Source organism: Lithobates pipiens, unplaced genomic scaffold (genome assembly GCF_037356315.1).
Source record: "Lithobates pipiens isolate NorthernLeopardFrog02 unplaced genomic scaffold, aLitPip1_a1.2 Scaffold_23, whole genome shotgun sequence".
In the NCBI taxonomy this organism is placed as follows: domain Eukaryota; kingdom Metazoa; phylum Chordata; class Amphibia; order Anura; family Ranidae; genus Lithobates; species Lithobates pipiens.
The window spans coordinates 229,798,211-229,811,105 of record NW_027507785.1 but is presented as its reverse complement, the minus strand read 5'-3'; the positions used below and the strand labels follow the sequence as shown (position 1 = coordinate 229,811,105).

Genomic DNA, 12,895 nt, shown 5'->3' with positions numbered 1-12,895 from the left:
ACAAAGCAGCACTCTGTGAAACCATACTATATGGTTGATTCAAAGTAGCAGGCTTTCAGACATAGTTCCTACCCTAAACCATCTGACGCATTTCACCCCAATTGATCTTTTTCGTAGACATTTTCAAATAGCCCAATTGGGGTGAAACGCATCAGAGGCATGTCTATGTCTGAAAACTATGATGTGACATGGTGCAGTGGTGCAGCTTCATTTTCTGCCTTGCTATATATATATATATATATATATATATATATATATATATATATATATATATATATATATATATATATATATATATATATATGTACTAAGTTGAACATGCTCCATAGAAGTCGACACCTGAGGCATAGAAGGACCTGAGAACTATGCACAGAGCTTGGAGCGCTGCTGTTTCCTTTGAACCTATACAATATGTTCTCACACACACACTGCATAGTGGAAAGGAGTCCTGCTCTACCTTTTTAGGTGCGGTGTGATACAACCCACTTCAAAGAGATCCTTCCAAAATGAACTTCAGTGCATGTGAAAAATACCTGACGTTTTAACAATTGTTCATGGGTATATTTTAGGAAAGAGCACTGGGGCAGAGAAAGCTTGAACAATTATATACATGTAAGGGTGATGCTAAGGACAGGGAGTGAGGTACAGTCACCCCATTGGGAATGCCAGAACAGAAAATGATGTACAGTATCCCTGATGGGGATGCCCCAGAAAGGAAGTGAGGTACAGTCTCACCATTGTTGATGCCTAGAACAGGAGGTGAGGTACAGTCTCACTCACCCCATTGGGAATACACAGAACAGTAAGTGAGGTACAGTCTCACTCTCACCATTCATGATGCCCAGGGCTGAAAGTGAGGTACAATACCCTCAATGGGGGTGCCCCAGACAGGAAACAAGGTACAATCTCCCCATTGGGGATGCCCAGAGCAAGAAGTGAGGTACGGTCTCACCATTGGCGATACCCAGGACTTAAAGTAAGGTAAGATACCCCCAATGGGGATGCCTCAAACAGGAACCAAAGTACAGTCTCCCCATTGGGAATGTCCATAACAGGAAGTGATGTACAGTCTCTCCATTGAGAATGCCCAGAACAGGAAGCGAGGTACAGTCCCACCATTGGTGATGCCCAGGGCTGAAAGTGAGGTAGAATACCCTCAATGGGGATGCCCCAGACAGGAGAGGTACAGTATCAACATTGGGGATGCCCAGAGCAGGAAGTGAGGTACATTCTCCCCACTGAGAATGCCCAGAACAGGAAGCGAGGTACAGTCCCACCATTGTTGATGCCCAGGGCTGAAAGTGAGGTACAATACCCTCAATGGGGATGCCTCAGACAGGAAGAGAGGTACAGTATCCCCATTGGGGATGCCCAGAGCAGGAAGTGAGGTACAGTCTCCCCATTGGGGAAGCCCATGGCAGAAGGTGAGGTACAGTATCCCCAATGGGGAATGCCCCAGACAGGAAGTTAGGTACAGTCTCAACATTGGGGATGCCCAGGACAGAAAGTGAGATTGAGTATCCCCAATGGGGATGCCCCAGACAGGAAACAAGGTACAGTCTTGCCATTGGGGATGCCCAGAACAGGAAGTGAGACACAGTCTCCCAATTGGGGATGCCCACAGCAAAAGAACCTGTTGAGGTTTTACCTTTCCCCACTTTCTCCAAAACAAAAGTTTGCATTGCTACAAATACTTTTTTTTATTATTATTTAATGAGATGGGTAAAATTATTTTCATTCTCTCTTGGACAAAGAATCAATATATGCATACTTCCCAACTTGGGAGATGGGAGTGAGGGTCACCTATTAGCAAAAGTATGTAGGCATAGGACACACCCCCTGCCACACCCCCTTTTTATATAAAAAAAAAAAAGATTAGTTAAACCCACAAGTGCTTTATTTTACCACTACTATCCCTTTACATTGGCTTTTGAAGTTCACAAATGCAGCAATTTATTAATTGGATGAAAAGATTTAGCAACTGGAAACACTTTTTGAAAGATAAAAAGTGCATTTTATATACAACTATATAGATCAGGCCAAAAAGAGGGACAGATGAGGAAGAATGAGGGACGGAGGGACATTGTTGGAAATCAGGGACAGTGCCTCGAAATCAGGGACAGTTGGAGGTACAGCTATTGTGTTTTTTTTTTTTTTGTCAACTTTTCTTGTCTGTCAATAAAGTTGTTATTTAGGTTTGTCACTATAGGGACCGTAAAGCGTCACCCCGCCCCTTGAGTAACGGATATCACTGTAACTGGTTGAATAGAACTAGGCGGGAAGGCGAAGTCAGTAGTTGTGTCCAATCAGCGGGGTAGAGACGGGGCTGTCAGTTTTCAGGTGGCACAGTAGGAATGGACATGACGGAAGGGGCGGGGCTAGGCTGTGTTGTGGAAGTTGGGGATCGCGGTGTGGTGGGATGAATGGAGAGCGGCTTGTCATGGTGAGTGGGGAAGCACCGTGCAGAATCTGATTGGGGGAGAGAGAGGTCACCGCACGTGCCAGTATACCAGTTAGAATGTTTCTTTTATCACCTGAACATTGGAGCTGTGGGCTGATGGCTGGGAAGCTGCGAGCCAGTTATCAATGAAGTGTTCTCCTCTATACAATGTGACTGCACAGCTGCTGGGAATTGTGTGACGGATCTCCTCCTCTAATGATGGGACAAGAGGGAGCTGGCCTTACAATCTGATTGTACAATCTCTCCATTAGATCCACCAACAGCCATGTAGTTCAGGATCCTGCCTGATGGTGTAGATTAGGTAGGTCCTCCTATTACACAGGTTTAGTAAATCTGATGTTGATTGTACACAGATTGTATTGCTATGGCATGATACCAGGATCTTTAAGTCTTCTGCTTACTTAGCACACCTGTACCACTCCCTATGTCCTCTGCTCTAGCGGACTCTTTAAAAAAAATAAAATCCCTGGCGCCCAGCCAGTTGCCCGGGGTCACATTCAGCCCTTTGGCACTTCCTCAGTGTATGGATATACATCCTTGGACACCTGTATAATCTTATCTTGTAATCACGTGCGTGTGTGTGTGTGTGGGCGGGGGGGGTTGTGCCTGAACACACTCTAATCGCCACGTTCAGTACAGATTCTCTCTACTACCCAGGCTTCCCCTATGTTAACTTTCCCGCCACACAGTGCTGATGGCTTCCCTCCTCTATCCCCAGCTGCTGCAGGGATGTTTTAGGATGGAGAGTGGGAAAAGGGCCTAGTAAACATGTTATTTACCAGCATCTTCCATTTCTAAATGAACGCGCTCACTGTGTTCGTTCATAACTAAAGAATAGTAAACTCTGTTTACTATGCTTCAGGTTGTGAATAAACAGGAAGCCGCTCAGCACAGCGCACTTCCCATTCACTCACTGTTCAGTGCAGGTGAGGCTGCAGTGAAAGGAATGACTGATTAAAGTGGAGTTCCACTCAAAAGTGAAAGCGCTGCTTGTTTGCTTCCCCCCTCTGGTGCCACATTTGGCGCCTTTGGGGGGGGGGGTTAACGGGTACCTGTTTTTGACAGGTACCTGTCCCCACTTCCGAGGGACATGGCTGTGGCAGCGCTAGTTAGAAAGTGCTTTGGGCATGCGCAGTAGGGAACCGGCTGTAAAGCCGAAAGGCCTCACTGCCAGTTTCCCTTATGACAAATGGCGGCGGCAGCACCCGACAACCGATCTGAAAATCGGCCAAGCATTTTCGGGTGGTCAGCAATGCTTGCCTCCATATTTCTAGTTTAGTTTGAAGTAGACATTGATACAAAATCATGAATTTTTTTTTTTTTACCTAAGTTACCCAAAGAGCAAAAACACTTTCAAGTCCAAGATGGTGACCACTTCAAACTGCCAAAAATCTGGATTTGATTGTGAAAGTATAGTGTATACAAGTATAAAACAGGCATAGTCCCAAAACAATTGGATTCTTGATCTTCCTACTAACAAACTGTGACACCCAACCCAATGTGCCTAAATCCCCTCTGACTGCAATATTAAACAAACCCGTCCCTAATATTCCATTCTTGTATTTAATCTCTTATGCCGTGTACACACGACTGGTTTTCCCTTCGGAATAAACTCTGAAGGTTTTTTTTGGACGGAGTTCCGATGGAATTCCGCTAAAACTGTCTTGCGTACACACCATCACACCAAAGTCCGACCGTCAAGAATGCAGTGACTTACAATAGGTCCGACAGGACTAGAAAAAGGAAGTTCAATAGTCAGTAGCCAATAGCTTCTGTCTCGTACTTGCATCAGAGCATGCGTAGTTTTTGGTACGTCGGAACAGCATACAGAAAAGCGTTTTTTCCTGATAGGAATTGGTTCCGTCAGAAATATTTAAAACATGCTCTATTTTTAGGTCCGTCAGAATTTTCAACATAAATAGTCTGATGGGGCATACACACGATTGGAATATACGATGAAAAGCTCCCATCAGACTTCTTCTGTCGGACATTCTGCTCGTGTGTACACGGCATTACAGGTTTCTTGCAGCTGAATTAGTCCTGGCCCAGTCCTGGAGCTCTACCTTTATGCCTTTTTGAAGTTGGTTAAAAACACACTTTCTTAGATTATAGTGAGCAGTAAGGTCTCTAATATCTTATTAAATTACAAGAAAATAATTTGGGAAATTTGTACACCTTGTATTTGGATACTTACCGAACCAAATGGGGATGATGTTTGGTGAACTTGGCATCCAGTATTGACTGTTGGCACACATTGAGAACAACATTGGGCGGTATACAAAAAAAAAACTTGATGGGTTACGACCTTCTCTTTCTCTATCCGAAATAAAAATGTTGTTATACTTAAGGGCTCATGTTGCCTTTATTTCAGTACCTCTGGATAGGTGTGACCATTTTAAAATGCAACTCTATCCAAACCCCAAAAAAGCCTTTTGGTTGGCATGTGGAAGGGGGAGTAATATGACCCCATACTAATTTTTAATGTCTGTATCCTTGTCACTGGTAGTAAAGTGATTGGAAATGGAAACTTTTACAGTTGCATCAGAACAGAAATACAAAGGAAGGGTCTAATGGGGCACCTCCTGGGGGGGGGGGGGGGGGTTCTCCCACTTCCTGTCGTGTCTACTTGTCAGAATGTAAAGGAAAATCTCCCCAAAAAACGGACCCATTAAAAAAATAAAAAAAAATAAAAACATTCTCTAATCCAGTGTTTCTCAACTCCAGTCCTCAAGGAGCCCCAAAAGGTCATGTTTTCAGGTTTGCAATTATTTTGCACAGGTGAATTTGCAGGTGCAGAGACCTAAAACAATTTGCTATTTTCTTCAGCACGTAATGATACTAAACCCACAACACTAAAATCAGTCTGTGTATGCAGTAAACCATGCTTGTTATACTCACTTTGAGTATTTCGTTAATCCTGAGCATTGTGTAAAAAGGCTGTTTGATCCTGTCTTCACTGATCCTCCCCTTCTTCCACTGTCCCCAAGCCATCTCCTGATAGCACAAAGCCTTGGAGGCCCTCTGCACATGCTCAGTTTGGTGTGTATTGGTAGAGTGTTTTTTTGGGAGGGTGTATGTAATAAGCACTGTTGAGACAGAGGGTCATGCAGCCTCATAGTACAGTCAGAGGAACATGAAAACTACTACAAACTTTAACCAGTGCTTGGCCGGACACTAATAGAATTCACAAGATTGCTGTATCCTGTAGACTGTATTTGGCAGCTTATAGTTACTAAAATAATTGCATTTCCATGTTGTATACTGTGGGAGACCAGATATAGTGAATGCAGGGTCCTGGGTTTAGTAACACTTTAAGGCCCCTTTCACATGTGTGGACCTTTCAGATCCGCCTTTCGTTTTTTTAGGCGGATCTGTATGGTCAGTGACGGATGTCAGCGGTAACATGCGCCTCGCTCCGTAAAATCCAGACGGCCTGAAACCCTATTTTCCATCCGTCTGGTGGATCGGATGAAAATGGACAGGGGGTCCATAATCATCCGATTCCACCCCCCCAAGGGGACAGCAGACTCTGACAGGTCCGTCCCTACACAGAGTGCAGAGACGGACTTGTCATCCACCAGCTCAGCGGGGGGTAAACGGAGCCATCCCCATTGAGCAAGCGGTTGCTAAATACAGACAGCCCTGTGTGAATGGGGCCAAAAAGAAATCTGTCAGCATACAAGATACAATGTTGCAAATGCCTCAAGGGTTGGTTGGGCCCGAGTTTGGAGACCACTGCTCCAGGAGATCAGCTCATCACATTGCAGATGCCTTTTTTGGCCCCCAAATTGAGATTGTTTCAGAATCACTGCGATTCTGACCGGAATCTTAAAATGCAGTACAATCGCAGGTTCAGTTGCCACTATTTTCAATAGCATCTAAAACCTGGTGCAGTTTTATTGCAGAAAATCTCATTGTGTGAAGCTTGTCACCCAAAAGAAGCTCCTGCTCGTTTTTTGGGTCACAAGCTTCATGTCATGCAATTGCTTCACAACAATTGTGGCAAAAACGCACACGTTTTAGGAGCCATCGAAAATAATGGTAACTGAACCTGCATTTCGCAATTTCAGTGCATTTTGAGATCGCGGACAGAATTGCAGTGATTCTGCCGCTCTCCTAAATGACCAGGTGTGCCTCTGCTTCACGCAGTACTATGTGATCAAAAGTTCTCCATCACTCAAACCGGTTCCAGAACCAGGATTTCATTTGCCTCAGCCAAGTGCTGCATTACGATCTTCTTGTGTAGTGTTTTAAAATCACACGAACACATTTATTAAAATTGCACTAACAATATACAAATCTTGACTGTCGGCATATGCCATTACCACACCGCTCCTTCTCAGAACTGAAGTGTTTGCCTCAACTGGTACTGCCAGCTAGTACAAAATGCTGCAGATTACTTTCCATCCAATTGAAGCTGGTTCATTTAAAACTAAAATCCAAACTATATAAAGCAGTCCATAAAAAAGAAAAAAAAAGTGTATTGAGTTTTTTTTTTTTTTGCAACAATGTCAGACCAATCCTTAAAGAGGGAATCCACCTGTGGGAGTCTATGTCCAGAAATGGGTGCAGATACCTGTCTTAGACAGGTATCTGCACCCCCCCCCCCCCCCTGAAAGGTGCCAATTGTGGCACCGGAGGTGGGGGGGAGGGTTCCGATGAGTGGAAGTTCCACTTTAGGGTGGAACTCTGCTTTAATGCATTTTTAGTATGGCATATGCTCTTCTTCACAAGTTTTGCAAGTTGTTGTGCTTGAAAGCCCCCATATACACTATATTGTTAAAAGTATTGGGAGGTCTACTTTTACATGCACATGAACTTTAATGACATCCCAGTCTTAGTCCGTATGGTTCAATATTGGGTTGGCCCACCCATTGCAGCTATAACAGATTAAACTCTTCTGGGAATGTTGTCCACAAGGTTTAGGGGTGTGTCTATGGAAATGTTGGACCATTCTTCCAGAAGTGCATTTGTGAGATCAGGCACTGATGTGGACAAAAAGGCCTGGCTCTGTCTCCAGTCTAATTCATCCCAATTGTGTTCTATCAGGTTGAAGTCAGGACTCTGTACAGGCCAGTCAAGTTCCTCCACCCCAAACTCGCTCATCCATGTCTTTATGGACCTTACTTTGTGCACTGGTCCAAATCATTTGGTAGAGGGGGAATTATGGTGTGGGGTTGTTTTTCAGGCGTTGGGCTTGGCCCCTTAGTTCCAGTGAAGGGAACTCTTAAAGTACAACTAAAGGCAACACAAACATTTTAGTAAATTCTCATATAAATGCCTGAAAGTTACACATGGTAATAAACATAACTGAAATTATTAGTTTCCTACCATATAGCTGCAATTGGGGTCTCTAATCCCCTCCACCAGTCCTTCTCTGCCAGATAATGCTAGTGATGGTGGGAGGAGTTCTTTAGAGTTGGCATGTAATTTCCTTCCACTGTGCTAGTATCTGTATCTCCTACAGGGAACTACAATTCCCATGACTCCTTGTGCATTCCATCCTTCTCAGTGTATTGGTCAATCAATAGCTGGGCGTGTCAAGCCAAGATATGTGCATTTGCTAGTGCTGCTGCAGCAATGTTGTCAGCGGGAGATGGAACAGTCATTGATCCTTATGTTTATAATGTCTGTTTTTAAAAATTTACATATTTTATGTTATGTATTTTAGAAGGGAGGGAGAAAAAGAGAGAGGGTGTCCTCTGTTCCCCCAGTGCTCCTGATCATCCTGTGACCCCCAAAGTTCCCTAATCATCTGTTGTCCACTGTGACTCTTGAATCCCAATCATCCTGTGTCCAATGTAACCCCGAACCCCTAATCATGCAGTGTACCTTGTAGAGCTGCACAATTAATCGTTAAAAAAATCATGATCTCGATTCACCCCCTCTGAGATCTCTTCTGCAGATGTTACCAATTCTTTCATATAAACAAGTGTGGAAACTATCTGCTCACTCCGCTGTCAAAAGAAAACATCTGGGCAGTCTGCCAAGTTTTTTTTTTTAACTTGCAACATTGTAACTAAGCTTCCTTCTTAGATCAAAGAAATGTATGGGAGGCAATAATTTTACACTTTTGTGTGCCACATCCAGAATTCAAGACCAAACTCTTAAAATACCCCTAATGGTGGACTTTTAAGGCACATACAGTAAATATCAAAAGGTTTTTAAAGATTCAAACAATTATTTTATTGAAAAAGTAAAAAAGGGTAGAAAAATGTATAAAAAACAAGGAATGCATAAATACACTGATGGTTTGTACATGTATGGATTACTTGAAATATCCTACGCGTTTCTGAGAAGTTAAATCTCCTTACTCAGGGAATATGTACAACTGTAAGAAATAATATCTTCAAAGCAGTGTGTTGTAAAGACATTCCATCAAGTTTATAATTAAAAACACGACAGAGAACCAGGGTAGCTGTTGTCAGTGGTTATTTTGCCCCCTTGAGGTCTTCCCGTGTGGTCACTCCAATAGAACAAGCCACTAAACTGGCAAGGTCTTAAGAAAAGATCAAAACCCCCCCCGCGATGATGAGCCGTTGAAGCTGATAGGCTCCCAACCGGGAAGAGACACTGGGGCAAAGCAATGGGGGGGGCATCTTCCCATCATTCATCTCCATGCACAGCTAGGGAACCGACCGGACCGCCACTGCCGACGGCTCTGGTAAGCGGTGGAGGGCACCAGAGTGCGGCGGGAGGGGGGGTCCTCACTCCCACCGCCGATAAAAGTGATCTTGTGGCGAATCCCCTGCAGAGACCACTTTTATCTGAAAGAGAATTGCTGGCTCTTGAAGAGGATACAGGTGTTATGGTAGCTAGATGCTACCATAACAATGGTATTCCTCTTCAAAGACAGGATGTTCAAGAACGTCCTACAGTAAGGAAGTGGTTAAAGAGGAAGTAAACCCTGATGGATTTTACTTCCTCTATTGCTCCCTGCCTAGTTTGCAAATTAAAAGCATATGCATACTAGCCCATTATGTGACACTTACCTGCAAACAAATCCATTGCTGTACAGGCTGCATCCATCTTCTCCCCTATTCATTCTGGTGGCCGCGGACTCCTGCTCTGTGACTGTCCGGAGCCGCGTGATATCACTCTCGTCAGTAATGGCATGGAGGTCCATTTCTTCACAGAGCATGCGCGGATTACATCATTGGCATGCTACAAGTGAAATATCTCCTAAACGGCACATATTTAGGAGATATTTCTACTAAATATAGGTAAGCCTTATTCTAGGTTATTCTAGGTTTACCTATAGTTAAAAGTCACTAGGGAGGGTTTACAACCACTTTAAGTAAGGTCACCCCCCCCCCCCCCCTGCTTTTTACCTATTTTGTTACATTACAGCCTTTAGTTCAATGTTTTCTTTTTAATCTGAATTATATGTGTTGGATCAGAACACAATAGTCTAAGTTGGTGAAGTAAAAATGTATACATAAAACAATTTTTCAGAATAAAAAAAAAATGATAATTGGCATGTGCGTATGTATTCACCCCCTTTGTTATAAAGCCCAAAAAAAAAGCTCTGGTGCAACCAATTACCTTCAGAAGTCACATAATTAGTGAAATGTCTACCTGTGTCCAATCTAAGTGTCACATGATCTGTCATTACATATAGACACCTTTTTTTTTTTTTTTTTTTTTTTTTTTTTATCAAATGATTTTTATTAGATTTTATAAAGTTACATCAGCAAATTTGTTACATGGAATACAAAAGAAATATAACAAAGGAGTGCGCAGACTCCACCTCCACCAGTAATATCTTAATGAGTAGTACAAACTTATGTCACAACAGATGTGCGTAAGTATCCTACCAACACACTTATCAATGTTTTTTATATAATGGTTCCCACAATTTCCATCTCCTGTAGAATGACCTTATATTATTTTCCTTAAAAGCAATAGTTTTTTCGTAAGAGTAAGAATCATCAACTAAACACAGTACCTCCCTTACATATAGACACCTTTTTGAAAGGCTCCAGAGGCTGCAACACCTAAGCAAGAGGCACCACTAACCAAACACTGTCCTGAAGTCCAAGGAAATCTCCAAACAAGTAAGGGACAATGTTGTTGAGAAGTACAAGTCAGGGTTAGGTTATAATAAAAAAAAAAAATACAAATCTTTGATGATCCCTAGGAGCACCATCAAATCTATCATAACCAAATGGAATAAACATGGCAAAACAGCAAACCTGCTAAGAGAAGGCCGCACACCAAAATTCACAGACCGGGCAAGGAGGTCATTAATCAGAGCGGCAGCACAGAGACCTAAGGTAACCCTGGAGGAGCTGCAGAGTTCCACAGCAGAGACTGGAGTATCTGTACATAAGACGATAATAAGCCATATGCTCCATAGAGTTGGGCTTTATGGCAGTGTGGCCAGAAGAAAGCCATTACTTTCAGCAAAAAACAAAATGGCACATTTTTGAGTTTGCGAAAAGGCATGTGGGAGACTCCCAAAATGTATGCAGGAAGGTGCTCTGGTCTAAGGAGACTAAAATTTAACTTTTTGGCCATCAAAGAAAATGCTATGTCTGGTGCAAACCCAACACGTCACATCACCCAAAGAACACCATCCCCACAGTGAAACATGGTTTTGGCTAGAGGTCGATCGATATATCGGCCGATATTTGGCATTTTTTAATTGTCATCAGCCGTTTGTGCTGATAAAAAAAAAGCGATTATATGTTCAGCAGGCCTTCCAAAAGACTTCTGTATTAGAAGTCAATGCAAGTTGCCTGAAGTTAATCAGAGAAGGGACTTTCCTCCTCTCTGGGCAGTCTGCCAAGAAAAGATCAAAGAGATACAAAGTTTGTTCTTCAATGGACTGAACTCCCTGTGTAGTGTTCTCAGTTTAACCATTTAAAGACTAAATCTTTTCTGACACTTGTTGCTTTCAAGTAAAAATCCTGTATTTTCTGCTAGAAAATCAACCCCCAAAAATTATATATATATTTTTTAGCAGAGACCGTAGGGAATAAAATAGTGGTTGTTGCAATATTTTATGTGACACGGTATTTGCGCAGAGGTCTTTCAAACGCACTTTTTTGGGAAAAAATACACCGATTAAAAAAAAATAAAACTAAATCAGTAAAGTTGGCCCCCTTTTTTTTTTTATTTATTTATTTATTTATTTTTTCGTCCAAAAGTTTTGATTACCTGTTTTTGTGTATTTAATATGTAGTTGTGTGTTGTTTTTTTTTTTTTTATCTAAATTATACATACAAGTGAACTGATTACAGGTTTGTTTTTGTTTAATAAATGTTTAAATGTAAGACATTTTCTGTATCACTTATTAAGGCTGCTTTCACACTGGAGCGGGCAGGCGTTGACGGTAAAACGCTGCTAGTTTTAGCGGCGTTTTACTGTCATTTTAACGGTGCTATTCGGCTGCTAGCGGGGCACTTATAACCTAGCTAGTGGCCAAGGAAGGGGTTAAATGCGCTTGTGCCATTGCATGCGCTTCAGCAGTGGTGGAGGAGTGGTATACACCACTCCAAAGATGCTGCTTGCAGGATTTTTTTTTTTTAACGTCCTGCCAGCGTATCTCCTCATTGTGAAAGCACTCGGGCATTCACACAGACTGCAGGGCAGCCGTTTTGAAGGCACTTTACAGGCACTATTTTTAGCCCAAAAGCGCATGAAAAACACCCCAGTGTGAAAGATGTCAAACTTAGATTTTATGAGATGAAGGGGAAAAAAAATAATCGGCATCATATATCGGCCATTGGCCGTCGCGATTTCTAAATATCGGCATCGGCCAGAGAAAAACCCATATCGGTTGACCTCTAGTTTTGGCAGCATCATGCTGTGGGGATGTTTTTTAGCAGTCGGGACTGGGAAACTGGTCAGAGTTGAGGGAAAGATGGATGGTGCTAAATACAGGGATATTCTTAAGCAAAACCTGTACCACTTTGTGTGTGATTTGAGGCTAGGATGGAGGTTCACCTCCCAGCAGGACAATGACCCCAAACACACTGCTTAAGCAACACTTGAGTGGTTTAAGGGGAAACATGTAAATGTGCTGGAATGGCCTAGTCAAAGCCCAGACCTCAATCCAATAGAAAATCTGTGGTCAGACTTAAAGTGGTTCTAAACCCTTACAAACCACTTTGACCTACAGGTAAGCCTAGATTAAGGCTTACCTGTTGGTCCAAGAAATATTTCCTAAACCTACACGGTTTAGGGGAGATATTTACTAAAAGACAGTGACAGCTGTCTACGGCGCATGCACCGTAGACAGCAGCACGCAGGCACACTATCGTCGTTAGCAGCACACCGCTGCTAACGGCGATATGCCGTTAGTGGCGGCTCCCATGCGCATGCTGCTCCGGCGCTGTGAGTGGCCGGAACAGCGATACCCGGAAGAAGATGGGTGCTCCGGACTACAGGGGACAGCGGTGACATCGCTGGCTCCTGTGTCAAGTAAGT

The 12,895-nt window shown here is 42.9% G+C and overlaps 1 protein-coding gene across 3 annotated transcripts in view; it reads left to right on the top strand.

Annotated features, from left to right (window-relative positions):
- Nucleotides 1-2,371: 2,371 nt before the first annotated feature.
- The window catches only part of CCDC18 (coiled-coil domain containing 18), a 110,103-nt gene continuing 99,579 nt past the window's right edge, over nucleotides 2,372-12,895 (top strand). For 2 of the 3 annotated variants that reach the window (XM_077452901.1, XM_077452899.1), the window contains exon 1: nucleotides 2,372-2,443. The gene's annotated coding sequence lies outside the window, so the exon portion shown is untranslated. Of the gene's footprint in view, nucleotides 2,444-10,424; nucleotides 10,519-12,895 lie in introns of all 3 variants that reach the window. The other variant, XM_077452900.1, reaches the window with a different exon arrangement.